The sequence below is a fragment of the Topomyia yanbarensis genome, chromosome 2, assembly GCF_030247195.1.
Source record: "Topomyia yanbarensis strain Yona2022 chromosome 2, ASM3024719v1, whole genome shotgun sequence".
NCBI lineage: Eukaryota > Metazoa > Arthropoda > Insecta > Diptera > Culicidae > Topomyia > Topomyia yanbarensis.
The window spans coordinates 95,937,441-95,964,072 of NC_080671.1; the positions used below are offsets into that span (position 1 = coordinate 95,937,441).

A 26,632-nucleotide genomic window follows, 5' to 3' on the forward strand; every position below is an offset into this window, starting at 1 on the left:
ATGTGAGTGTTTGCAGCTGAACGGAAACAGAAGCACCCATATTCCATTACTGAAAGTATCGTTGTTTGATACAATCTTATCACGTCACTTGGATGAGCACCCCACCAAGATCCGGTTATTGTTCGGAGAAAATTTATCCTTTGTTGGCACTTCTTTATCAGATACCTAATGTGGCCTCCCCATGTACCTTTAGAATCGAACCAAATTCCGAGATATTTAAAGGTCATGACTTGGGCTATCGTTCTACCAACCAACTGAAGCTGAAGCTGAGCTGGATCACGCTTCCTTGAAAAAACAACCAACTCTGTTTTCTCCGTAGAGAAATCGATGCCTAACTTCAAAGCCCAACTTGATAAATTATCCAAACTATCTTGCAGTGGTTGTTGTAAATTTATGGCTTTTGGTCCTGTAACAGAAACCACACCATCATCTGCAAGTTGCCTTAGAGTGCATGGGCTGACAATACAATTATCAATGTCATTCACGTAAAAATTGTAGAGAAAGGGGCTTAAACAAGAACCTTGTGGGAGACCCATGTAACTTATTCGGAATGTTGCCAAATCGCCATATGAAAAATGCATGTGCTTTTCTGACAATAAGTTGTATAAATAATTATTTAATATTGGTGAAAGACCACATTGATGTAGTTTCTCTGAGAGAACATCAATGGAAACAGAGTCGAATGCTCCTTTTATGTCTAAGAACACAGACGCCATTTGTTCTTTTTTTGCATAAGCTAGTTGGATTTCTGACGAAAGTAGCGCCAGACAATCATTCGTTCCCTTTCCCCTCCGAAAACCAAACTGGGTATCTGATAGCAAGCCGTTCGCCTCAACCCAATTGTCGAGACGTCGTAGGATAATTTTTTCCAACAATTTCCTGATGCAGGATAACATTGCAATCGGTCGATACGAGTTATGATCGGAGGCTGGTTTTCCCGGTTTTGGAATAGCGATAACTCTCACTTGTCTCCAGTCGTGCGGGACAATGTTCTGCTCAAGAAGCTTATTGAATAAATTCAACAAGCGTCTTTTTGCTAGGTCAGGCAGATTCTTCACCAAGTTGAATTTAATTCTGTCTAGTCCCGGAGCATTATTGTTGCATGAGAGGAGTGCAATTGAGAATTCCATCATTGTCAAAGGCGAATCTATGAAATCGGGAGCATCGCGAGTGATTTTCTGCGCAGGAGCAGAATCGGGACAAATTTTCTTGGCAAAATTAAATATCCAACGATTCGAAAAATCTTCGCTTTCATTAGTCACGTTTCGATTCCTCATTCTTCTGGCTGTGTTCCAAAGAGTACTCATTGATGTTTCTCTTGACAAGCCATCAACGAAACGTCTCCAATAACTAGACTTTTTGGCACGACGGAGACTGTCAAATTTGTTTTGTAAAATCGAATAATTTTCAAAGTTTGCACGTGTACACCCTTTCCGTTTCATAATTTCTTTGTAAGCAACTTGTTTAGCTTCATATGCATCCGAGCACTCTTTGTCCCACCAGGGATTAGGAGGCCGGCTGTTCATTATCATGCCAGGATTGCATTTCGTTTGGGTTTGTTCTGCTGCTTCAATAATCAAACCCGCTAGAAATTCATATTCTTCGGTAGGTGGTAGCTCTTCCGTCGAAACAAGAGAAGTGGAAATTAAAGATTGGTATTTTTTCCAATCAATATTTCGTGTCAAGTCATAAGGGACATTGATTGAATTCGTGAGGCCTAATTCACTGTTAATTGAAATAACGACTGGCAAATGATCGCTACCGTGAGGATCAGGTACAACCTTCCACGTGCAATCTAACCGAAGTGATGTCGAGCATAGAGATAGATCTAATGCACTTGGTCGTGCGGGTGGTCTGGGAATGCGTGTTGCTTCGCCTGTATTTAAAACTGTCATATTGAGCTCGTCACAAACATTGTATATCAAAGAGGATCGATTATCATTGAAGAGGGAACCCCACAATACTCCGTGCGAGTTGAAGTCTCCCAGTATCAGCCGCGGAGCAGCCATGGATTCCACTACCTCAAAAATCTGACGTTGTCCAATTTGAGCTTTGGGAGGTATATATATATAGAAGCGATAGACATGTCTTTGCCTTTAATATTCGTTTGGACAGCTACAGCCTCAATGCCCGCAAACAAGGGGATGTTAGTTCTATAGAAAGGATAGCACTTTTTAATTCCTAGAAGCACTCCTCCATATGGGGTGTCTCGGTCTAGGCGAATAATGTTGAAATCATTCAAGTTGAAATTAATGTTTGAGGTAAGCCATGTTTCACATAAAGCAAAAGCATCGCATTTCAAATTATGCAGCAAAATTTTTAAGGAGTCAATTTTAGGTATGATACTTCTGCAATTCCACTGTAAAACAGTGATGGAATCTTTCATTGGAGGAGGTGAATTACCCATTGAAAGATACAATCGCTGCAAGGATGGGCCATTGAGCAATCAGCTGCTCTAAAAATGTTCTAATTGTTGGGAGGAACGCTGAAAGTATACTTTTTAGTGGTTCAGAAATATTGAATGCTTTGAAAATCCAATCAACAATTTCAGAAAATTTCAATAAACCTATCCCCGGTTGAAGCTCGGAGGAAGTTGAAGTTTTATTATTTCCAGTAATGGTGTTCTGTTTGGATTGTACATTACCAAAACCGGGAGGGACTGGCTTCGGTATTGCATCGGAATTCTTTAGCTTTGGCCGCAATTTATTTGTTGGAGGAGAAATTTTAAGGCCCTTGCTTGGCAGTTTGGGAAAAGAGGATTGTTTTCTTTTCCTGGATCCTCTAGGTAAAACAAATGATGTACCTTCGGACGCTTCGTCAGAGTCAGACTCTTTCGGCAATAGAATAGCGTATCTGTTTTCTGGGACCGTGGGTTCAGGAGTAGCATTTTTCAGTATTTCTGCATAAGAGCGCTTAGATCTCTCCTTCAAGGATCGTTTAATTTTCTCCTCCCGCAATTTATATGTGGGACATGCAAGGAGCTCGTGTGAAGTTTCTCCGCAATGTAAACATTTTTCTAAGTTTTTATTGCATGTATCCTCTTGATGAGGCCCCCCACATTTGCCACACCGTACCTTATTGGAACAGTAAGTGGCTGTGTGGCCAAGCTGTTTACAATTGAGGCAATTCATCACACGAGGGATGAAAAGGCGAACGGGGAGACGAATTTTATTAATGAGAACATGGCTAGGCAAAGCAGACCCAGCGAAAGTTACACGAAATGAATAGGATGGTCGGTAAACTTTTTTCTCTTCTTCAATTGATACTGAGTACAATTGCTTAACATCGAGTATTTTTACTTTATTAAGCAGGGTGTTCTTGAAACAACCAACACCATGCTTAAGTATATCCTCTGCAGTGAGGCTGGGTTCGGAGATGACTCCATCGCATTCTATATCGCGCGAAAGTATATAAACTTTATATTCACGCGTGAAGAGTTCGCAGGCTACTATCTCGTTAGCTTGTCTAATGTTATCAATGCTAACTCGAAGTTTATCTTTATTTACTTTCACGATCTCTGTTACAGCAGAAAATCGTGAAGTCAGATCCCGTGCAATTTGCACAAGGTTTAATGGCTTTCCTTTCCGCCTGAAGAAAACCTGCCAAGGTCCAGAAGACCCTTGGGGGTATAATTTTATTCTAGGGGGAGTTGAGGGAGGGGGATCAGAAGAATTTTGCTCTTGTGAAATGGAGGATTCCATCTCACTATCCTCCATCTCGCCTACCATACACAGTAAGTAAATTAAATACTAACACTAGCAAAATTATATTAAAATCTACCTGTCCTTCGAAGAGTTGCAGATTCTCGCTGTCTCCCTCTGTCACGCTCGGGTTGAACACAGCGCAACCACCACTACCAAGATGGAGCCGCTATTTACCTGTGGGTCCAGGGGTATTTCCTTACTATGCAGCGTGGCTAGGTACACAAATACACAAAAGCCCGTTTCTGCACTAGCACAGATGAATAAGTGATGATGAAGCGAGACGCTTCACCAACAAGATGCAGCTCTGTCTCACTTAGCGCCGACTGTATGCAGCGTAACCACTACCACCACCAAGGTGGGGCCGCCGCTTACCTGTGGGTCCAGAGGTATTCCCCTGCTACGCAGCGTGGCTAGGTACACAAATACTCAAAATCCCGTATCTGCACTAATACGGATGAATGAATGATGATGAAGCGAGCCGCTTCACCAACCAGATACAGCTCTGTCTCACTCCGTCGCAAGCGCCGGTTGTATGCAGCGCAAGCACTACTACCACCAAGGTGGGGCGCCGCTTACCCGAGACTTCGCACCAACACTCGCTTATCGCGTGGTACCACCACCAAACGACCGCTCTCGCAGCCAACAATCCTGCCTGTCTCCGCACCAACACGGCATCAAATACTGACACGGTACACAAACTTCTAGCCTATTCACGGCTTGTACAGCCTTGGTTGCTACAACCAATCAGCAAACACAACCTTTCAAGGCGAAGGCTAAAACTGTTATGAGGGCTGAATGAAATTGATGGCTGTCGTAGTTGCTGCGGAGAAAGGGTAACAAATAGCAAGGGATTGGAAGATGTGAAGCCTTCGCCATGGAAGAGCAAAACGACGAAGGAACAAAGTTTTATAAAAGCGTGAAATAGGGTCTATGAGCAAGCTTAAAATTTTCCATCGACCTTAACAGACTGTAGTTGAATTCACGAACAATCCAAAAAAATATTATTAGCTTTCTGTTTTTGGTTAATTTTCTATGATTGCACTAAGGCTCAGTAAACAGACGGCAATACTAATAAAAGTAAATTCATTTAGTGTTTACGCTCAAAGTTGTGCGTCAGCCTAAAGTCACCATAAAACCGTTTTACATTTCTTATAAATATATTTTGAAGTTACTTTTTCATTACATATTTTATCCCGCTGGATTCGCACATCGCAGATTGACTTCTTGATATTTTCACCAAACCTTACGGGTATCTTAACAGAAGCCGTGCAAAATTATTTGCACCTATATTTATGGAATAAATAACTTTATCGTTCACGAAATGGACTACCAGCTGCCATGAAAACCGTATCACAGTTAAATTTTATATGTTAGGCAATTTCATGATGAATCCTTATCATACTCACGAGCTCGACGGCGCAGTAGCAAAACTGCCAACGGCAGCTCATAAATTTAGCGTCAATTTATCATGAGCGTCTAGAAAACAAATGCTTCTACAGTACTAGTTAATCACATTTTCAGTTAGTGCCGCATCATCGCCCAAAATGAGCTGGAATTTCGTCTAGTTCGGAAGGATTTTCCATTTCCAAACAATCTCTCAAACCGTAATCCTTCAAGGGTAAAACAGTTGAACCGTTGCGTTGTTGGTTGTTGTGGCAAATTATGTACAACCGAACCAAAACACCGAGAGCCCGGCAGCGGAAATTTAGTCCGGTAATGATCCCGCAATTCATGGCAGTATACTCAAATTGTTATACGGTCTGCTACTGCTGCTGCTGACGTTATTGCTACTGTTGCAAATTTAGCTGGTTTCATTTACGATCCGGTGTTTATGCAGATTGATGATGACCTTGGGAAGGCACAATCCACCTACCTATACGCTATGGTCAGAGTGCTTACTGAAATACACCAACTGATTGCGGGAATGTATTGCCAGGCAATTTTCAGAATTATAATTCACTATGAGGGGAATTAATTTGTCGGATAATGAAAATTTGTTTTACTTTTGTTTTTCATTTTCTCCCTTGGTGGATTTTGGGTGTTGGTGATGTGCGGTGTCATTTCCGTTGGATCATTTGGAATACGTGCTTCGCCGGGAGGTCCGACCGTTTAAAGGGGAGTGTGTAATGTAAACTTATCCGTTTAATTCTAATTGGAAGTAATATTTTCACAAGACAAACATAGTTTTACGTTGGCACAGTTAAAAAATTGCTTTTCAATGCAATGATTGAGTGGGTGGCAAGCAAAAATGGGAAGGGAAGGACAAGCCCTAGTTTTGAAAACTCAAGCAAAATTTGTTAAAAAATTTAACAAAATGGCATTTTTATGAGTTATTTAGTCAAGCAGCTCATTACTGTTGTACGGAATTCTGGTTGAAAACAATGAAACCAGAAAAGTAAGTATATCTTGTAGTTCAATCTTAAAAACTAGAGATGTTCGCGAAATCGTAAGTTTTTTTGCCTTTCTCATACAAAAAGGTTAGGCAATCACTCCCAGTTTCTAATTTTTAACCGAGGATTTTTTTAATCTGGAGGGCCGAGTCTCTTATACCAATCGACGCAGTTCGTCGAGATCGGAAAATATCTGTATGTGTGTGCGCGTATGTGTGTTTTTTATTGTAAAGTTTAAAAAGCTTCAAAAATCTGGCCTGTTTTGAATTGGCACTGTGTGGGACTCACGACTCACGTTCGTGCCTAACCACCAAAAACACTTCTTACTTTTTTGCGCCCTTCTTCCCCACGGAACTCAAGGTGAGGGGCGAGGTAGTGGTGGTGGACTCGTTCTGCTTTCGTCGCACCTCTTTCTTCTGCTTAATCTCGGATCCTCACTTGGTTCATGGAATGGCTCGACCTATGAGCTTTGATATAACTCTCAACTTTTCTCTTGCTCCTTGTCTCCATCTAGTACATCACCATCTTGGCTCTCGTCTCCGTGAGCCGTTTAGGTGCTGATTCCTTTAGTCATTTAGCTCATGTTTCCGTGAGTCATTCAGCTCCCGGCCTTATCACGCTCTACTTGAATAGTAGGGCATTGCAAAAAAAATTTTTTTTTGAATTCTCAAAGGCTCCCTCTCATATTGTGACAAATGTCAAAGTAAGCTCAGATGCCAAATTTCACATCATTTGGACAATTTTAGACCCCCGCCCACTTCGCTTGAAATTTTTGAAATTGGTAATATGAGAAATATGGAGGAAAAATATATGCTATAACTTTTGAAGTAGCAATCAGAAAATTACAATATATGCCCCTTTTTAAAGTAAATAACCTTAGTATTTGAAGGAAGACATTCCTGTTTCTAGACAAATAGGGGAAAGTGGGGTACTGGGTCATTTTTGCCTCAAAATTCCCTATTTTTAATAATATTTTTCTGCTCCGTGATGCAAATCATACATATTTTGGAGTTTTTCTAATGTGAAAAAATCTCAGAAATCGAACGGAACCTTTTTGACTTTTGTTCGAATACGGGAAGTTGGGGTTATAGGGCCTTTTGTCATTAATATTAAATTTTATCATTTTCTCGTGCATATATCTCCATTATTCTTCAATCAATTCTCATAAAATGTACCTTGTTAAACGTTAAAAATCCTTAGGAACACAATAAAAATAGATTCGTTATCGGAAAAATTCAGAAACATCAAATTATCTGATATATAGTCTCGATTTCACATTTTTATCATAAAATTGCACATATTACAACAAAATTCTTATTAAATTTACTACTTTTAGTGTAAAATACGCTTGAGGATCGCATGAGAAAAGTTTCCATCCTGGAAAAATAGGGGAAGTTGAGGTATTAGGACATTTAACGAAAAAAATGTGATTTGTAGAGTTAATGTCCAAAAATTTGATGTTTCTGAATTTAACCGCTAACGAATTCATTTTTGTTGTATTCATAAGAATTTTCCGCGTTCAACAAGCTACATTTCATGAAAATTGATTGAAGAATAATAGAGATATATGCACGAAAAAAAAATCCCAACTTCCCGTATTCGGACACGGGTCAAAAAGGTTCCGTTCGATTTCTGAGATTTGTTTACATTAGAAAAACTCCAAAATATGTATGATTTGCATCACAAAGCAGAAAAATTATGAAAAATAGGGGATTTTAGGGCCAAAATGACCCAGTACCCCACTTTCCCCTATCTTTCTAGATAGAGAAATATCTCCTTTCAATAACTTAGGTCATTTCCTTTAAAAAGAGGTATAAATTATAATTTTCTGATAGCTACTTCAAAAATTATAGCATTTAGTATATTTTTCCTCTATATTTTCCCATAGTACCAATTTCAAAAATTTCAAGCGAAGTGGGCGGGGGTCTAAAATTGTCCAAATGATCTGAAATTTGGCATCTAAGCTTACTTCGACATTTGTCACAATATGGGAGGGGGGCCTTTGAGAATTCAAAAAAAAGTTTTTTTTGCAATGCCCTATTGAATAGTCCCGACGATGAAATCACCCTACTCCGACCCATAGTTCCCCGACGGAGGAATTTCCTTTTACACCGATACCCGCCTTCTTGAGACATTTAGCACCCAGCTTTATCGAAATCAACACGGATATTATCCTACTTCGACTGAGAGTTCCTAGGCAGCGGAATTTCTCTCGGAATCGGTGTTTGATTCGTGAGCCAATAAGCTACCCTTTTCGTCCCAATTCTGTCGGGTAGTCCACGGCGGTGAATCTACCCTACCGTGAATTCCCCGGCGGTAGATTGATCTCGATACCGACGTTCGTTTTTGTGAGTCATTTAGCTTCCCGTTTCCTCCCGATCTACTTGATCTAGTCTCCGGCAGTGGACCTAGCCTACAAGTGATTCCGGGTGGAGTATAACATCCGGTTCAGTGGCGACCCACTGCTAGCTATTCGATGCGGTCTACTCGGTCTAATCCCCGGCGGTAGATCTAGCCTAATCACGAGCTCAGCCTCAGCCAGAGTGATGCAGATGGGAATCATCCCAGCAATTACGCATACCGCCTCCGACGATATCGTTTTGTACGCACTCGCGACACGAACAGCCATTAGGCGAAACATGCTTGTCAACTCCGCTTTGAGTTCAGTGTGACTAGGCCGGTATTGAGAATGAGACACCTGCCAGAAGATGTCTTGTACTGCCTGAGATTCGGCATGATCCTTGCCAATGCGTTAGTTGTCCTCGTAGCCTTCTCACAGTCGACATGGCTGCTGTAATTTAACCGATCGTCGACCATCACACCAAGGTGTTGCGGAGCACGCATCGATGGGATGGATTGCCCCCCGACGCTGATCTACAAAGCCGACGATCTCAGCGCTACGGTGATCGCCCCCCAGCTAGCACTGTTGAACGCGTTCTTCACGTCTATCTTTACCACGGCGCAGTAGCGATTGTCCCTTCCTTTTTGCTTCAAAGCTTTCTCCGCGTTCGCGATGACTGTGCGGATGGCGTCCACCGTCGACATCCCTTTCCGCAACCAGAACTGCCTTTGCGATAGTCCGTTCTCACTTTTAGCGTAGGTCATCAGTCTGTGGAGGATGACCCTTTCCAGGAGCTTATGGGCCGATACGATGCTGGATCTCCTGGTGGTTTCCCTGGTTCTGGCAGTAACACCAGTTTCTGAATCTTCCCTCTATCCGGGAAATAGCCATCGTCCAGGTATTTCTGTAGGACTATCCGGAACATGCCCGGAAACGCCAGGATCGCAGTCTTCAGTGTCACGTTAGGGATACCATCCGGTCCGGGAGCTTTCTTCGATTTCAGCCCGTTTGGCACTATAATGACATCTTTGTTAGAAACTTGATTGTCACGTACATTTCCACCGTCTGCATTAACGTACGGTGTAGGCGGCCATGCGGTTGGGTCGTGCTTCGGGAAAAGACCCTCCAAGATAATTTTCAGCTTGTCGGCGCACATTTCGTCATTGAACCCTTGATCCTAACAACACGGTAAGCATTGCCCCAGGGGTTAGCGTCTACTTCTGAGCACAGGTCCTTGTAGCAGGTGGACTTGCTTAGCACTATCTCGCGTTTAAAAGCGGCCCTAGCCGACCGGAATGTTACTTTACACTCTTCTATAACTGCCTCAGATCTTGCTCTCTGGACGCGTCTTCTGGTTTTTGAGGCAGGCAGCCCGGAGGATGCTTAGCCTTTCGTTCCACCAATACGCCGGACGCTGGTAGTTCCTCGGCTCCATTTTCCTCGGTATTGTTACATCGCATGCCCTAGCTACTGTTTCCGACAGCTCATCGGAACACGGAATTCGAGTGACGCTGTCAGCACGAGGTGCTTGTCGAAGACCTTTATTTTCAACTTCCGCTCTCCAGTCCTCATTCTCGGCGTTACCGTACAATTTCGCCGACCAATGACGTAGTGGATCGCTTGGTGGTCACTATGCGTGTACTGCTCACTAACTCGCCAATTCATGTTATCCATCAGCGGCGTGTCCAACATCATGTTGTACTGCTCTGGTGTCTACCGCGGAGGAGCACAACAGCTACACACGAATACGCCGTTGATCCGGGCGATCATCCTTCGTGTGTGCTATCCACCACCTCTTGGACAGGAAAACCGCCCATTATTTGGATTGCCCGTCGTGTGGTCATTTCCGTCCTCCGGTTTGCAGATCATACATCTTGGTTGCTTCGTGCAGTCTCTACTAACGTGCCCCTTTTCTCCGCTTTTTTTACATTTTCTACAGTGCAGACCTGTCCGGGCCCTTGCAGTTCCTCGCCTGATGTCCGAGATACAAACACCTGAAGCATCGCTGCATCTGTTTGGTAACTCGCGGAGCGACTCTCAACGAGCACACCAATCATCTTTTATCTTGCCAGTCTTCGCCAGTTTGTTGGCAACGACCACTGGTAGTCGAATCGCCGTCGTTTGCGTGCCTCCATACGAGTTCCAAATCCGGATAGTCGCCGGTACATCTAGTTTGCGCTACGCGATCAGTTCACCCTTCAGTTCTTCAACGGTAGTTATCTCGTCTAGACCCTTGCATTCGTCTACGGTTTCCTGCGACAGAGCTCTCATGTTCGCCTCGCTGCCCACGGATTTAGCAACGAGTTCGCGGTAGGTCTAGCTCTTAACGGAAGGATCCTTTTTCAGCTCGCAGATCATATCGCCTGTCTGAGTACGTCTCGTTTTAACGACGTTCTCTCCCAGCTCCTTCAACACTGGATCCTCTCTCACTTTCTTGAGAAGAGCGGCGTAAGACGTCTTATCGTTCGCTTCGATGATCAGTGCATCGTCCTTGTACCTCTCCCGAGAAGGCTTCCATTTCTCTTTCTTCCCTTGTTCCTTCTTGTTTTCTTCTTTTTGTTTCCGTTCCTTCCGCTTCGCCTGCTGGCTTCCTACGATGCGCCAACCACGGTTTTTTTTCAAACGCTCATCTGGTCACTGGAGCCATCCAGCTTGCTCTTCTGCTTTTTCCGCCCTCTTGCTCCCCCGGCGTGTCCCTCACTCTTTTCACCAAGCAAGTATTGTGGTGCTTTTTCGGTGTCATCTCAGTTTCTGACGTCGCAGAGGTTTTTCAGCTGAATCAGCTCTCATCAAGAGCGCTTTCTACTCGCGTTCAGCTGCTGTTATGGTCGATTTGAAACTCGTCACTAGCTGCTTCACCTTGTTGTGCATATCATGCTTGTCCTTTACGAACTCATAGAGCTCGTATACCTTTTTCTTTACCGCCGTCAAGTACGACCTCTCAAATCCTCCTCATTTGTTTTATGGGATGTCTCCATTTTGTTGGGTCTCAACACCGGTCCGATATTTCCACTCCTTGTACGTAGTCGCCTCTTATGATCCCATGAATTTCTATTCAGCAGGGAGGTCATGCTAGAGGTGGCACTATCCATTCCTTCATGGGGAGTAGTGTTCAGAGCCGGATCGGCGTTAAATCGGGAATGCTCCAACTGAACCTAGTACCACCAACTAAATATTGACGAGTTTTGAACGTGCCCGAAAACCTGCCAGGGTTTTGTCGGCACGAAGGCAGCCGTGCTGTTAGACCACTCGCTATTTCAAGTAGGTGTCATCCTTCTTTACTCTGGGAGTAGAACAGCACGCCTGGCGGCCCAAAGTCGTCGTCCAATTCGTGTTCCTTGTCCTGTCCGTTGACGTTCACCATGACCAGTATGTCATGGTATGGGATTGACCCCCTCATTACACACCACCCTTTCCTACCCTTCTACCCCCCCCCATCCCCCGTCAAGCCTTCCCACCCATCCAGACCTCCGCCCATCAAGAACCCCAACAGGTCCCCCGCAAACGACCACTAGATCATCGCAAAAAAAAATTTTTGATTTCTCAAAGGCCACCCTCTCATATTGTGACAAATGTCAAAGTAAGCTCAGATGCATAATTTCACATCATTTGAACAATTCTAGACCCCTCGCCTACTTCGCTTCAAATTTTTAAAACTGGTACTATGGGAAAATATGGAGTAAAAATATATTCAGTGCTAACTTTTAAAGTAGCACTCAGAAAATTACAATTCATACCGCTTTTTAAAGAAAATGTGTAGTATTTGAATGTAGATATTTCGGTTTCTCTAAAAGTACAGAAAGTGGAGTACTTGGTCATTTTTGTCCCCAAAATCTCCTACATTTAAAAAAAAAATTCTGGTCAGTCATGAAAATCATACATATTTAAAGTTTTCCCAAAATGAAAAAATCTCAGAAATCTAACGGAACATTTTGACCTTTGTCCGAATACGGGAAGTTGGGGTTATGGGGCCTTTTGTCATTCGTATAAAATTTTATCATTTTCTCATGCATATATCTCTATAATTCTTCACTCAATTTCAATAAACTGCACCTTGTTGAAAGTGGAAAATCCCTAGAAACAAAATTAAAATAGATTCGTTACCTGTAAAAATCAGAGACATCAAAGTTTTTGACAGTAACGCTTCCAATTACATTTTTTTATTAAATGTTCTAATACCTCAACTTCCCCTGTTTTTCCAGTAAGGAAACTTTTTTCATATGATCTCTAAGCGTACTTTACCCAAAAAGTAACAAATTAAATAGGAATTTATTGCTAAATGGAGTTTATATATACGATTTAACCCATTCAAGCCCATATTGTTTGTGGACAACAACGTTTTTAAACAGCTATAACTTTTGTTTGAGGCGAGATTTATTTATAAAAAGAAGAAAAACTAATAAATGTGACTATAACCTTTCATTTGAGTATTTACAGTTGCAGGGATCAGTTCTAGAACTGAAGTTATTGCAATTAGTCTGATTGAATTCCGATGTAGCAGCCAGGGACAGTTTATGTTGATGACGGAAAATGAATTTTTCATATATCTTCGTTATGTTGCAATATTTTTGAAAACTGATAAAACTTTTCAATTTAGACTGGCTTTGGCAACGTTTTCCACACAATTGGACTATTGTAAATATTCTAGGAGAATTGCCTTGAGCATTAGATGGTATAAATTGAGCAGCTACTAGCACTGCGAGGGAAGCACCTATCTTTATGAAAAAAGGCTTGTCATGTTTCTTGATCCCACCGTTTTTAAGGAAAAATAGTTTTGAAACCCTACATGCACTACAATAAAGTTGGGCATGAAAGGGTTAATGATAAAAATGTGAATTACAAAAGGTTCTATAACCCCAACTTCGCGTATTCGGACAAAGGTCAAAGAGGTTCTGTTCGATTTCTCAGATTTTTTCACATCACAAAAACTGCAAATTGTGTATGATTTGCATCATAGAGCTGAAAAATTATAAAAAAATAGGGGATTTTGGTGACAAAATGACCAAGTACCCACCATTCCCGTATTTTTCGAGAAACAGAAATATCTCCATTCTATTGTCTGTATGTGCTAATCGTACTGAATATGTAATATATATTTCCACCATTATGTTGAACATAACCAGCCATGGAATCGTAGTTTGGACAAATTAGAAAGGCACAATTGCACCACTACACAGTGTTTCCAAATCGGCAAAAACGTGATCAAAATTGTTTTTACCACGAAAAAACGATTTTCGAGGTATAGTGTTTTCAGCAAAGTTTGTCTATAAAATATTTCCCATTTTATTAAAGTATTAGTTTGGTGATTAATCCCCCTAAAGCTGAACAGTAACTTTTCGTTTGGTCATTTATGAAAATAATAAAAAACTGTATTCAGCAAAGTTGTAGGAAATTTAATAAGAAACAACTTTGCTGAAGAAACTATGTATCTATCTTTTGGTTTTAATAGACCTATGTGGAGTTTTCTAAAAATCCTATTTCCAAAATAACTTTTCTGGGTGATTTTTTAGATTTTCAAAATGTTCTAAGATTTTGTCCGGGTTAAGGTTTTTTGTTACACAAGTTTATTTATATCTCTTGTATCTGTGGAGTTATCGAAAATTTTAGTTTCAAAAAAGCAACATTTCGGTATGAAATAGCATTTCAATTTGCAAATTTTCACAGACAAAGCCATATTCATTCGAATCTATAAAGTAAATTCCATCGAATCCAGGGATAATCGTTTGTCGCATGCTGTCTCTTGCATGAAAAAACATATATTCAAAGAACGACTATAAAACTCTTTTATAAGGCCATTCCAAGATTACATCACACATTGAAGGGTAGAAAGAGGAAGTATGAAGCATGGTGTTACGTGGGAGAGAGGCAGGAGGGGGGGGGGATAGGTAACTTGTATGACAAAAATTGTGTATTTTCTTATGCCGGATAAAATCTTAGAACAATTTGAAAATCTAAAAAATCACCCAGAAAAGTTATTTTGAAAAAAGTGATTTTCAGGAGTGTACCATAGAAAACTCCACAAATATCTATTAAAACCAAAAGAAAGATACATAGTCTCTTCAGCATTATTAAATTTCCTACAACTTTGCTGAATACATTTTTTTTATTATTTTCATAAATGACCAAACAAAAATTTACTTCTCAGCTTTAGGGGGATTAATCACCAAACTAATACTTTCATAAAATGGGGAATATTTTATATACAAACTTTGCTGAAGACACTACATCTCGAAAATCGTTTTTTCGTACTCAAAGTTTAAGCAAAAACTATCCCATTGGCAACATTGGCCCCAAGTTGCACGATAATACAGCTTTGCCAACCGATCGTGCTAAAATCCAATTTCTTCCGCAAAAAGTATGACAATAATACATCACAATGGGGTAGAATAGTCTAAAAAATTTGAAAATTTCAGAATTTTGAATAAAAAATTGGTTGTGATAAAATATAATTTTTAAAGCATTAATTTTTTGAAAAAATGTATAATGGTTCGCGAGTTTTAAGACACCTCAAAAAGTTATTGCCATAAGGTAACTGCCCGATTTATTCCACTTGCTCTCAAAGTAGTAATTTCATTTAATATAAGTCCATCCCACATATGCGCAAACAAATTTTCTTCAAAATCGAAGCACATCAATACGACCTCTCGAAAAATGGAGTGCCACCATTTGAAAAACTGATTCTAAAAAGTATGTCTAATTAATGGCTATTAATGGTGAACATTTGAGTGCTGAATTGATTAGCGTAATAGAATTTCGTATGCAAGGACTCGTTCTCAAGTAATGCACGGTATTAGTAAAGCGTAGTAAAATAAATATAACAGTTTTTCACGGTCAAGATTACATCATTTCGAAACCGTCAACTGTGGAGGTTTGGTATCTTCGAAGAATTTTACAACGTAAAATAGGAATACTTCTGATAAAATAATTCCATAATTGCCTACAAGTTAGCATGAATAATTTAGTCGTCAACAAAAGTTTGTTCAAGACCAATTGTCTTCAGCAAAGTTTTTGAAAATGATATTACAGACAACGTTGAAAGCTCCATGTATTCAGGGTCTCGAAATATATTAGGCTATAAGTAAAAACAATCCTTTAAAACTAGTACCGTACACGATATATCTTTTCCGCTGTTTTTAAAGAATAGAATTCACATTTTATCCAAGGTTCAGTCTCTAAAACATTCATTAAAAATCACAATGAAGTTAATTGGATTTATGAAAATTTCGTGAGCATCGTTTTATATCTCGATATAGGGTGATGAGCCTATTTGCGCCATGTTTCTATTATCACCCTACCCATTTGAAGCCGTTGGTTAGAGCAGTGTCTGCCATCTTTGTTCGACGCATTGAGTCCAATGGTAGCGCAACAATAGGGGCACTCGATTCGAGTTTTCATTGTGCTCAAACACGAGAATTTTACTGTTTTCAACGCATTTGTGTTTTTATATTGGTTCTTAACAACGAAGCAAAGCGGTTGATGTCAATTTTTACGCATTCCATTGATTGTAAGGCAAGAAATTACCGAATTAGTGAGGCACCTTGCGTAGTATGGTGAAAATAGGCTCATCACCCTACTGTATACATGAGGCTTCCACATCTTCAACACTGTTATTTTAAATGGCATTCTCAAAAACTTTCGGTCTATCCATTCTAAGTTGTCAAAATTCCAAGCACAAAGAACATACGACCATCAGGAGCGTAAAATTGTGTAAAAAATTAAAGGCCTATGCAAAGGCAATTCCAATATCGCCACTTTGACTGAATTGATAGCTGATCACATAGATTTCAAAATGGCCGACATCATTACACCTCTAGTTGGGTTGGGCAGTTGTGGCGGTGCTGGTTTTTTAATCTACATTCGTTCAAATTTTTACACAAGTTTTATTATCATGTCTGAAAGTAGGCATCAAACTGACAATTAGCACTTCAGGTCTTCACCAACTAAATCCAACACTCAGCAAACGATAGACTGTCGACCGGCTTTACGGTCGTATCATCCATCAACAATAAAGAACAGCCAACAAATTAATTTGGACACTTGGCTACCGGTATCTGCAAAGTTAGTCAACATGTTTAGAAACATCCAGACACTACCAGGACACATTTGTGCTAAACTGTTCCATCTTCATCCGTCATTAGGTTAGCCAACATTAATCAAGCCGTTGAGTAGCATTTATACATGTCACTGTCAGGCGACTACGGCTTACCAAATGACACAAAAATTAGCAAACTTTTACTGCTTCCACTGCCGGCGCATGAAATAATTTATGTCGGGCAAGAAGAAAGAATATCGTAAGATTCTAGAAGATCTGTCCCACAGAACGAGTAGCAATGCACACAGCACCCACCGATGCTCGATAAGGATAAAATGTGATAACTGGAATGCTCCAAGCGAGCATTGTATAATTCCGGATGGCAGAGGAACGATTGTGAGATTAGCATATCAATGCTAATGTGGGTCCGTTTCGGTAAATATTCCGGTGGGCGAAGCCAGTGTTAGTTCGAATTGATGCCGGGTGTTTTTGTGATTTAAATAAGCCGATTAGTTTTTAGAACGAGGAAAGTTTTCTTGAGTGGGCTTGCGATTTTTTTCTTTTTTCAAATAGAAAGGTTGTGTCTGCGGATAATTGACATTCTTAAATTATAGTGCTTTTATGAAGTTGTATTTTCACCTTAAAAGAAAGTTTATAAATGCCCAATTCGAGGTCCGAAGTTGAGTTATTTTGGGGGAATAAAATGCAAAGCATCTACTGAATAGATCTTAAAATATAATTTTAAGCCACATTGAAATTCAAATTTTGAAGGCCAGAAATTAACATTGGCTACCTAGAAACCATATTTCATACTCAGTTGCGTTTCGGCTTCGCCTCATCAGAAACCGACACTAACTTATTGTCGGAATAGATTAGCCGGCGCTAATCTATTCCGACAATAAGTTAGTGGCGGTTTCTGATGAGGCGAAGCCGAAACGCAACTTAGAATGAAATAAGGATTTGTACCCTCCTGTACAAATACTGGTTTTACCAACAAATTTTCATCCTAGTGAGAAATTTTGGTTTTTACCAAATTTTCCTCCTTAGGGTGAAATATAGCATAGTACCTAGAAACGTCATTAATTAAATTAATGCTAAAACTACTGTCAAGTAAGACTTTTCATAAAAGTATTGGGGTTTTAATATTTTTTTATATTATTCAGTACACATACCGCTATGTTTCTTTCGGATCAAAAATTAAAAATCACGCACCTTTTTAAAAATTTCACTAGATCACTAGATGCAACAGTGTTCGACCGTGACCCAAACGTACGGCCGAGCATCCTTTGAATTTTGGTGCCTGATAAATGAGATATTTTTTCTAACAGTATCGTGCCTACGCGCCATCTCGCGTAGTTGAAAGCGACGGTGTGGTCTATGTCGAATATTTGAAATGCGAACGACTGTTGGAATGGAATGTTTTGGTTTTATAGGAAAATCCTATCAATAGTAATAAATATATGTATGAACCATATAAGAATGGAGCAATTTTAACTATTACTTTGTGTTTTGATTTGAAAATCAAAAAATAATTTTAAACAGTTAGTTGATTAACAAAATCTGATAATGGCAAGAAATTAAACTGATTGCAATACCACATATTTAATTTATTATTTTTGTTCATCAAACTACTTGATTTGTGTTCACACTGAACTGTAAGCTTACTGAGCGTACCCAAAATTAAAAATAGATTCCCTCTGGAACTCTGAGCGATTACTATGAGCTATGAAGCAGAACTTTTGAATAAGCATCACATTGCTGTGTTTTGACAAGCGGTAATCCATTTATGACAGCCAACATTCTGATCCCTAAACTTCTCTCACGTGACTGCTTGAATGACAAAGTTGAAATGCAATACCATTTCCGACTCAATGAAACAATTCAACATTCCATCCGATGGAAGCTAGATATTACCTGTACGACATCTATCCACTCTTTCATTACTGTCACGTGCTGCATTGGAATTACGAACGCGTCAATGCAAAGGTCATTTCCCGTGAGTCCATCCAGCCGTTTCATTTGGTAAACGTAGGGTAGAAGGTCTTATATTGATCTCGCAAGTTAGGATATCATACAACTTTTTGTTGATTACTTGATACTACGGTAATGTGAAATATTGGAAATGATCGTGTTGGAGTGAAACGAAAAATTCGAAACCTACATTAATGTTTTGTCCTTCTTATAAGGCAAATACATTGAATAGAGATTGCTGACTCTACCCTAGCTAATGGTTTTTCAAATGGATTGGATGACTCTGTGGTTGGCGGAGATGAATAAAAGCTCTCCTACCTTCGCTAGTCGGAAAATCAAACGCAAAAAAAAAATTAAAAGACTTCCCGAACCCCAGCGGACCTGCTTCGACGTCAGATAAGACAAAAGCAAACATTTGTTAGCCATCCTGACATGCCAGTTTGAATGATTCACATGTTCCTTTATGTGCTGCTCTGGTCCGGACTCGCGATGACATCCATCCTTCTTCTCGACAAGGAGACCACCGCGGCACGACGATGGACGGTCGCCTGATGACCGGCATCAACACGTTTCCGTTCGCTTTCGTTGTCGCCCGTTTTTCAAGTGAAAGGATTGCACAGTCTAACTCTGCACTGACTGTGGAATCCCGGACGGGCGGACCAAGTCGCATCCAAGCATAGAATCAACCTGGATGGCCTGGTTCGGTGCACTGGAATTTTAATGAATCGCCAACTCTCGAGTGTCGACACGCGTGGTTCATGAAACATGTGTACGTCCGTCGTCTAGGATGGCATGGAATCCCGTCGATCTGGATAACGTTCTCCTGTCCGGGCATTAATGGCCGGATGGTGAGGGGGGATATGGTAGGGTAAGGGAAAGAAAGGAGGAAAGGTGGAATGCTGTCGGTACAGGTCGGAATGATTCTATGCTATTCTGACGAGGTGATATGCGGTAATCTTGTGCGCTAATGGTGGCGGTTGACCTAGATCTTGACGATATTTTAATAGAGGTGATAAGGGCATTATGAGACCGTTAAAACTAGTTCATTTCCTCGACTTATGTTCGTAAAATAGTGTTTGGATCGTTGCTCATCGCCATCGTTTACGGTAAAAATTAATTTAATTGAAATCCATGTTCTAAGTCACTATGAACGGTCAAGGAAAATATGTATGATGGGCGAATAGATCTGTTGACATCTTGCTATGCATGTGTATCTTCCAATTTTCATTAGGACACAAGGACTAAAATGGAACGATTCAAACTTTCATTTGAAAGCTTGTATTCAACCAGCTAGTAGTGGCACAGTGCGCCAAAAATTGAAAAAAAATGGTTCCCATCTATGAATTATGTTGGTATCATAATTATTACCTCTAATAGCGGCCTCGGTTCCATACAAGTTACACCAGTACACTTCCCATTAAAGCATAACAGTCTCATAACCATTTGTGTTGAATTATATTATGAATTCTCTTTGATACGCAATGCACAAACAAAATTTCCGCCCTTGTTAAGAAAATATCAAGAAACATAACTACATGAGGTTGTCCCATTCGTGTGGCTCTTTGAAAAAGTAAATCTTGAACAGCCTTTTATCACGGCATGCTGTTTTCATTATGGGACATATGTGCACGTATGTGCAACAAAGTGATCCAGAATCAAAAATTACTATGAAGTTCGACTTTTTAGTAGATCTAATGTAACGTTATGGAAAAATAATGAAGAATTCATCGGTCCATTCTTCATGGTTTATGTATATGTGAGCGTCTGTGAATGGTTTCTTGTTTTTTTTGGGGTCGATAATCGTACGGAAGAAAGAATTCGTCGGACATGTTGAAAACCGTATGAGAACAAGATTACGAAAACTGAAGAATGAAAGCAAAGGTATCAGTGGGAAAGCAAAGGGTAATTTGACGGACAAATTAATCGTCGAACTAGCAAAATTTAGAACATATGCGAAATGCAATATCGGCTTCCCTCGAACACTGCTCGTCATCGAACGAAAATCTCCAACACTCAAAGTGTCCACCCGGCGAAGACAGTAGGTGCACTTTTGAAACTTCGAACATATCAGGAAATCTCATCACTCCTTACATCGTAGAATTATGGAAAGACTTCTACGGAAGTCTATCATCTAATGATTTATTAGAAAGATACTTATGAGCTCACACCCAAAACAACAATGAGTCTCTGAATAGTGGAATCTGGGCCTTAGCGCAAAAACAAATGCTGGCAGGCAGGTGGTCAATGTTGCGACTTATTCGGTAGTCAGCATCTTCAACCATAAGGATTTTCATCGATATTACAAGTTATGGAGGTGATGGGAATTTTCTTAGGAAAGGAAGCTGAAAGATGTGATACTCGACTCGACGGTGAACGTATAACTCGTTCTGAACGTAAAGTGGGTGTCGCGACAAAATAGGCCTACATTCAACAGAAGGAGCAAAATAGGGACAACCAAGAACATTTTCGTTATGAAGAAGGTGAGCTCTACAGCCCAGATATAGTAGTTTAAGTAGTAAAGTAGCACAATTGAGTTGTATACCGTACCTTATCTTTAAACGCGTTTTCCCGAAAGTAGTGTTTTTAAGTGGTCAAGTAAGACTTTTCATAGAAGTTTGAAATAGTCCGATTTCAATACTTTTTTCTCTAATTGTTCAGAAAACATACCGCTATGTTTTCCCGAGAGGAATTTTCAAAATGTTAATTTGTTCCATTTTTATAGCCACTAGTAGACCAAAAAAATAATGCAGATATTGAAAATTTTCACAAACCGTTGTATAGTTTTTACAAATTATAAAACAAAAGAAATCCCTCTCGTCAAACATAGCCAACGTGACTATGATTATAAAAAATATGAGTTTTCTGATTACAGATTGCCACAACTTTACTTAAGCGGGACCCATGCAGTTTCAACATCAATGGCATCAATGAAGTTTCAAGGTCGCGAGAGATTTTTTTTTCGTCCTCAAAAGTAAAATTGAAAAGTTAAAACATGTATCTTCGAAATAAAAAAAAAGTTTCTAAATCCATTGAGTAGATGTTTTACAATTTATTCCCAAAAAGGTGTTCAATTTCAGGCCTCGCGAGTAGAAGACCCCCGTAAATTGGGCCGTTTTCAAATGAGATTGTACGCAGTTTTTAAAAGTCATGTTTTCAGATAAACGCGCTTAAAATTTTGAGAACACCGGCTTATCGTACGAATTTTAGTTTCAGGATACAGGGGAAGGAATAGAAAATAAACATTTTCTATTCAATTGCTGCATTAACTGGCTGGATATTTTGAAAGATTTCATACTGCAGTGAATGCATCAATTTTATTCATCTTCTCTCTTATCTTAAGGTAAGGTTCATGCGATCAAGCACGTAGCCAGATTTATAAGTCTCTAGACCTCCGGCCACCAGAAGACTCGCGCTATTCACACACCATGTGCAGACGCCCACGTGCCAGTACTGTAACTAGACGGCTCACTACGGTAATCCATGCGCAACAATAACTAAAGAAACTTCATCTACTTCAACTAACATCATCAGACAGATTTCGACATGTGCTGATACACCACAGACAGCCGGCCCAAAAATAAATGACACACAATATTTCACAGTATCCCCAAGCCAATAGTTAACATATATGCACGGAAAAACAATTGTTCCCAAATTCGTAAATTCTGGAACAATCACGTTTTTACGCTACGAACACAGGATCATGCACAAAAATAATGTGTTTTATAATTTTATTAGTGGAAACACTTGTTTTTGTTTTGTGAAAATCAGTCACGGTTTCCGCCATGTCAATACCAAATCGATTTTCTGTACTTGAACTAGTTCACAACTTTATGAATATTATTCATAAAACCAAAGGTTAACTCATGATGTTGTTCTTAGATTTAGGAACATTAGTTCACAAAATCAAAACAAACTGGATATTTTCTCGTGAACTAGTTCACGAAACTCGGAATTTTGTTCATACATCCCTTCAATCCTCGTGAACTAATTCATGATGTCTAATATATTAGTCACGATCTAATATCCGTGCTCGTGAAATATTTCACAAAATCATGCAATATTGTTCATGTATTCGTGAATTGGTTCATGATTCATAGTATAATAGTCACGACGGACCATGCGTGTCCGTGAAATAAATCACAAAATTATAAAATATTTTTACGGATGTACGGCTTTTTCGGTCTATAATATAAGAACGGGTGTTTTGTGCTGCCCAACGTTTCGGCCACGGTTTTGGCCTTTTTCAAGGGTAATATAGTCTATCGTTTTTCGTCAATGTGTCGTTTACCAACGATCAGAAGGTCTATGTTCTGTTCTTCAAATACATGGGTGTGGTGGGTCACAATATTTAACTTGTACATCACACTTTTACGCTACTGTGCACTACTGTGCAACTCAACTCTACACAGTGGCGCAAAAGTGTGATGTACAAGCTAGATATTGTTACCCACCACACCCATGAATATGAAGAACAGAACATAGACCATCCGATCGTTGGTAAACGATACATTGACGAAGAATGATAGACTGTATTACTCTTGAAAAGGTCAAAACCGTGGCCGAAACGTTGGGTTATACAAAACAGTCGTTCTTATATTATAGACCGAAAAAGCCGAACATCCGTGAAACCATATTCCGGTCGCTTTTCTTACTCATATTATAAAATATTTTTCATGTATACGTGAACTGGTTCATGAATCCTAGTGTAATAAACACGACTTACCATTCACGTTTCAAATTGAAATGTAAGCTCTACAATAAAATATCATGATAACGTGAACAGAAATTACGAAAATGACTAAGTGACTAAGATCTTGAAACCATGTACATAAACCACACTATTCGTGACAAAAATGTCAAACTAACTACGATCCTGAAGTCAAGAACATAAATAAACATAAATCTCTAGTCGTGACTAAAATATCACGACAACGTAAATAGAAATCACGAAAATCATGACAAAGTTAAACTAATAACACTGGTCGACAGCCATTTTGGTGCAGGGTTGTGATAGTAGTTTTTAGGGAAAATCGGTTGCGCTGAGTTCAAAAATGACCATAGTTTTTACCGCCGTGCTCCTGTTTTTGAGATTTCTCCATTAATTTGCTTTTTTTTACTTATCAGCGTTAAATTTTCTTTTAAATTTTTCGAATTTACAAACTGTATCAAATCTATTATTAAAAGGTGCTACAAACACCTGACAAATATGTGGAAATCTGGAAAGGCATATTGAATATTGTCAAATTTGAAAAAACAATGCGTAAACAAAAAAATGCCACTTTCTTACGAAAATTTGACATTTCGCCAAATTCAAAATGCTGCCATTTCAAAAGTTCTGAATGGATTTCGATCGACAATAGCTTTATTGGTAGCTGTAAGCGTCTTCTTTCAGACAAAGCTTCAGTTTAAGCTAAACAGACAAAAATTATCAGAGTTCTGATCAATTAACCAAATTGAAGAAAATCTTCAAAATCAACTCTTTTTGGTATTACTACAGACACGACAAAAACTTCGAAAAATCTATTGAAAATAAATGTCTTTTTATAGACTACGATGCTCTGGATATAAATTAAAAGTCAAGGTAGTTTTATGATCATATTTTAACATTACCTAAAAATATTTTATTTTGTAATAGTTATACCAGGCTCCTGTTAGGCGGCTATTTTTTCCTAGCCAACATCTGCCTTTGTTAAAATCAAAACAACCCAATGCAATAGCATGGGCGACATGGGCCTAGAAGCAGCTAGGCTCATCATAAGTTGACTACTGTTGAAGTCTGTATATCTACATGGCGGATGACAGGAATGACACCCCCCTGAGTTATACATTAAACAAAAACACGTGCTTGAAGAGTTAAAAAGACACAGCAATTTTTGCAGCTCACCTCATTACGATCAAAAGCGCTTGGCAGTTCAGCTCTATAGTTTTTGGTGTTTCATTTGTGATACCGTTTGAGTTTGTTGCCTGCATATTTCTTGGGATGTGCAATCAAGAAGTAAATGCGAACAGGTATTTATACATTGTATTTATTCAGTACTTTATGTCCAGCACACTGGAACAGAATAGATTCAATGAGAAATATTGGGGCTTCACGTAGACAGTGTAAGAATGATCCAAATCATGGAATACTGGCCGCCAGTGTATCAAGCCAAAATGTAGTTCATTATGGAATGCTCTTACGTATATCTAAAATGAAAATAACGGTACCCAAATATCTGCATTTTTTCAGATAGTCAGGCTGCGCTCAACGCATTAAGGGCTCCTACATTTCTTTCAAAACTAGTACACTCCCATTCTTGCACTCCAACAATTGGCGGAGAAAAACCATGTTAATTTATACTGGGTTCCAGGACATAGTGGCGTTGCAGGGAACGAAAAAGACGATGAGCTAGCAAGAAAAGGGTCTTCCACTAATTTTTTCGGCCCAGAACCATTCTGTGGAGTCTCGCCGAGTGCCCTCAAACTGCAACTATAAAGAAAAGTTGGAGTACGACAATCAAAGAAATTTATCTAACCCAACGAGAAAAAAAGCCTGGAGACTAAACAAAAAAGAGCTATGCATCATGACAGGACTACCTAGCGGACACTGACCTAGTAAATATCATCTTAAAAATTTGGTAAGCTTACAAACGATACATGCCGCGTCTGCGGATCTGAAAATGAAACATCTGCTCTGCGAATGCAGTGCATCGAAGTCTATAAAAAACATTTGTCTTTAATAGATTTTTTGAAGTTTTTGTCGTGTTTGTAGTAATTCTAAAAAGCGTTGATTTTGAAGATGTTTTTCAATTAGGTAAATTCATCATAACTCTGACAATTTTCGTCTATTTAGCTTGAACTTTTTTTTTATCTGAAAGACGGCGCTACAGTTACAAATATAGCTATTGTTGATTGAAATCCAATAAGAACTTTTGAAATGGCAGCATTTTGAATTTTTCAAAATGTCAAATTTTCGTAAAAAGTGGCATTTTTTGTTTACGCATGTTTTTTTTCGAATTTGATAGAATTCAATATGCCTTTTCAGTTTTCCAAATATTTGTCAGGTATTTGTAGCACCTTTTAATAATAGATTTGATACTGTTTGTAAATTCGAAAAATTGAGAGAAAAATTTAACACCTAGTAAAAAAAAACAAATAATTGGAGAAATCTCAAAAACAGGAGAACAGTGGTAGAAACTATGATCATTTTTGAATTCAGCGCACCCGATTTACCCTAAAAACTACTATCACAACCCTGCACCATTTTTTTTTTTTTGATTTTGTAGACCAGTGTAATTCATTTTTTTGGTTTTTGATTTAAGTGCCAATACCTTATTTAGGACTGGTGGGATCTAACGGGGAAAAACAATCGAAAATGGTGAGTGAAGCTAAGCAATCATGTGAAAATGCGGTGAAATTAAATAGATCGAATGTGTTGGGGTGGTCAGCTGCCGTTGTGTGTGATTCTCGCTTTCCAGGCAGGGTACGACCACCGTCGCCAGTGGGATAATCATATGTTCTTTCCGGGATATCATCGTACCCAGGGATAGCATTGGGCGGAAGTCTCAAAGGTTGCGAGTTCGAATCTCGCCTCTGGAGCAAATTTTTTCACATGATTGCTTAGCTTCACTCACCATTTTCGATCGTTTTCCCCGTTGAAAGTTCCTGAAATCATGAACATAAATCACATTACTCGTGATTAAAATATCAAAAATACTGACTAAGATCCTGAGATCATGATGATGTGATGATGTGATATTAAGCCACCATCAGCTCAAGGTTTTTCCAGTGAATGCGGGTAGACTTACAGTAGCCCCGAAATAGTTTATCGTGAGACCTTCACATTATCGCTGTTACTAAAGGAAAATCAAAAAGGGTTGGGCGGGCCCGTCATCAGAGACACTAACGCGTACCTAGCGGAAAAACAGAATCCCTTCCAACAATAATATTCCAGCCAAAAGGTAAAAAATTTCGCTATACATGCTTTACCCACCTGATGGTTTGTTTAGAGAAGGGTGCGTCAAACTCATATTAGACCTTCTGAAGAAAAGTTTCCTTCAAATGACTTGGGCTGGCTATCCACGTTCCCTCTTTTAGTCCTCAATTCGTATGATACCCTGGTGCTCCCAGCCCCTCCCAGTTCTTTAAAGTGTATTTAGTGTATTTAGTGTATTTAGTGCATGTGATTTAAAGTTCAATAATGCATAATAAA

The 26,632-nt window shown here is 39.5% G+C and overlaps 1 protein-coding gene across 1 annotated transcript in view; it reads left to right on the forward strand.

The window, feature by feature from the left end:
• The window catches only part of LOC131678889 (inactive dipeptidyl peptidase 10), a 565,731-nt gene that overhangs the window by 71,848 nt on the left and 467,251 nt on the right, over positions 1-26,632 (forward strand). The window lies entirely within an intron of this gene.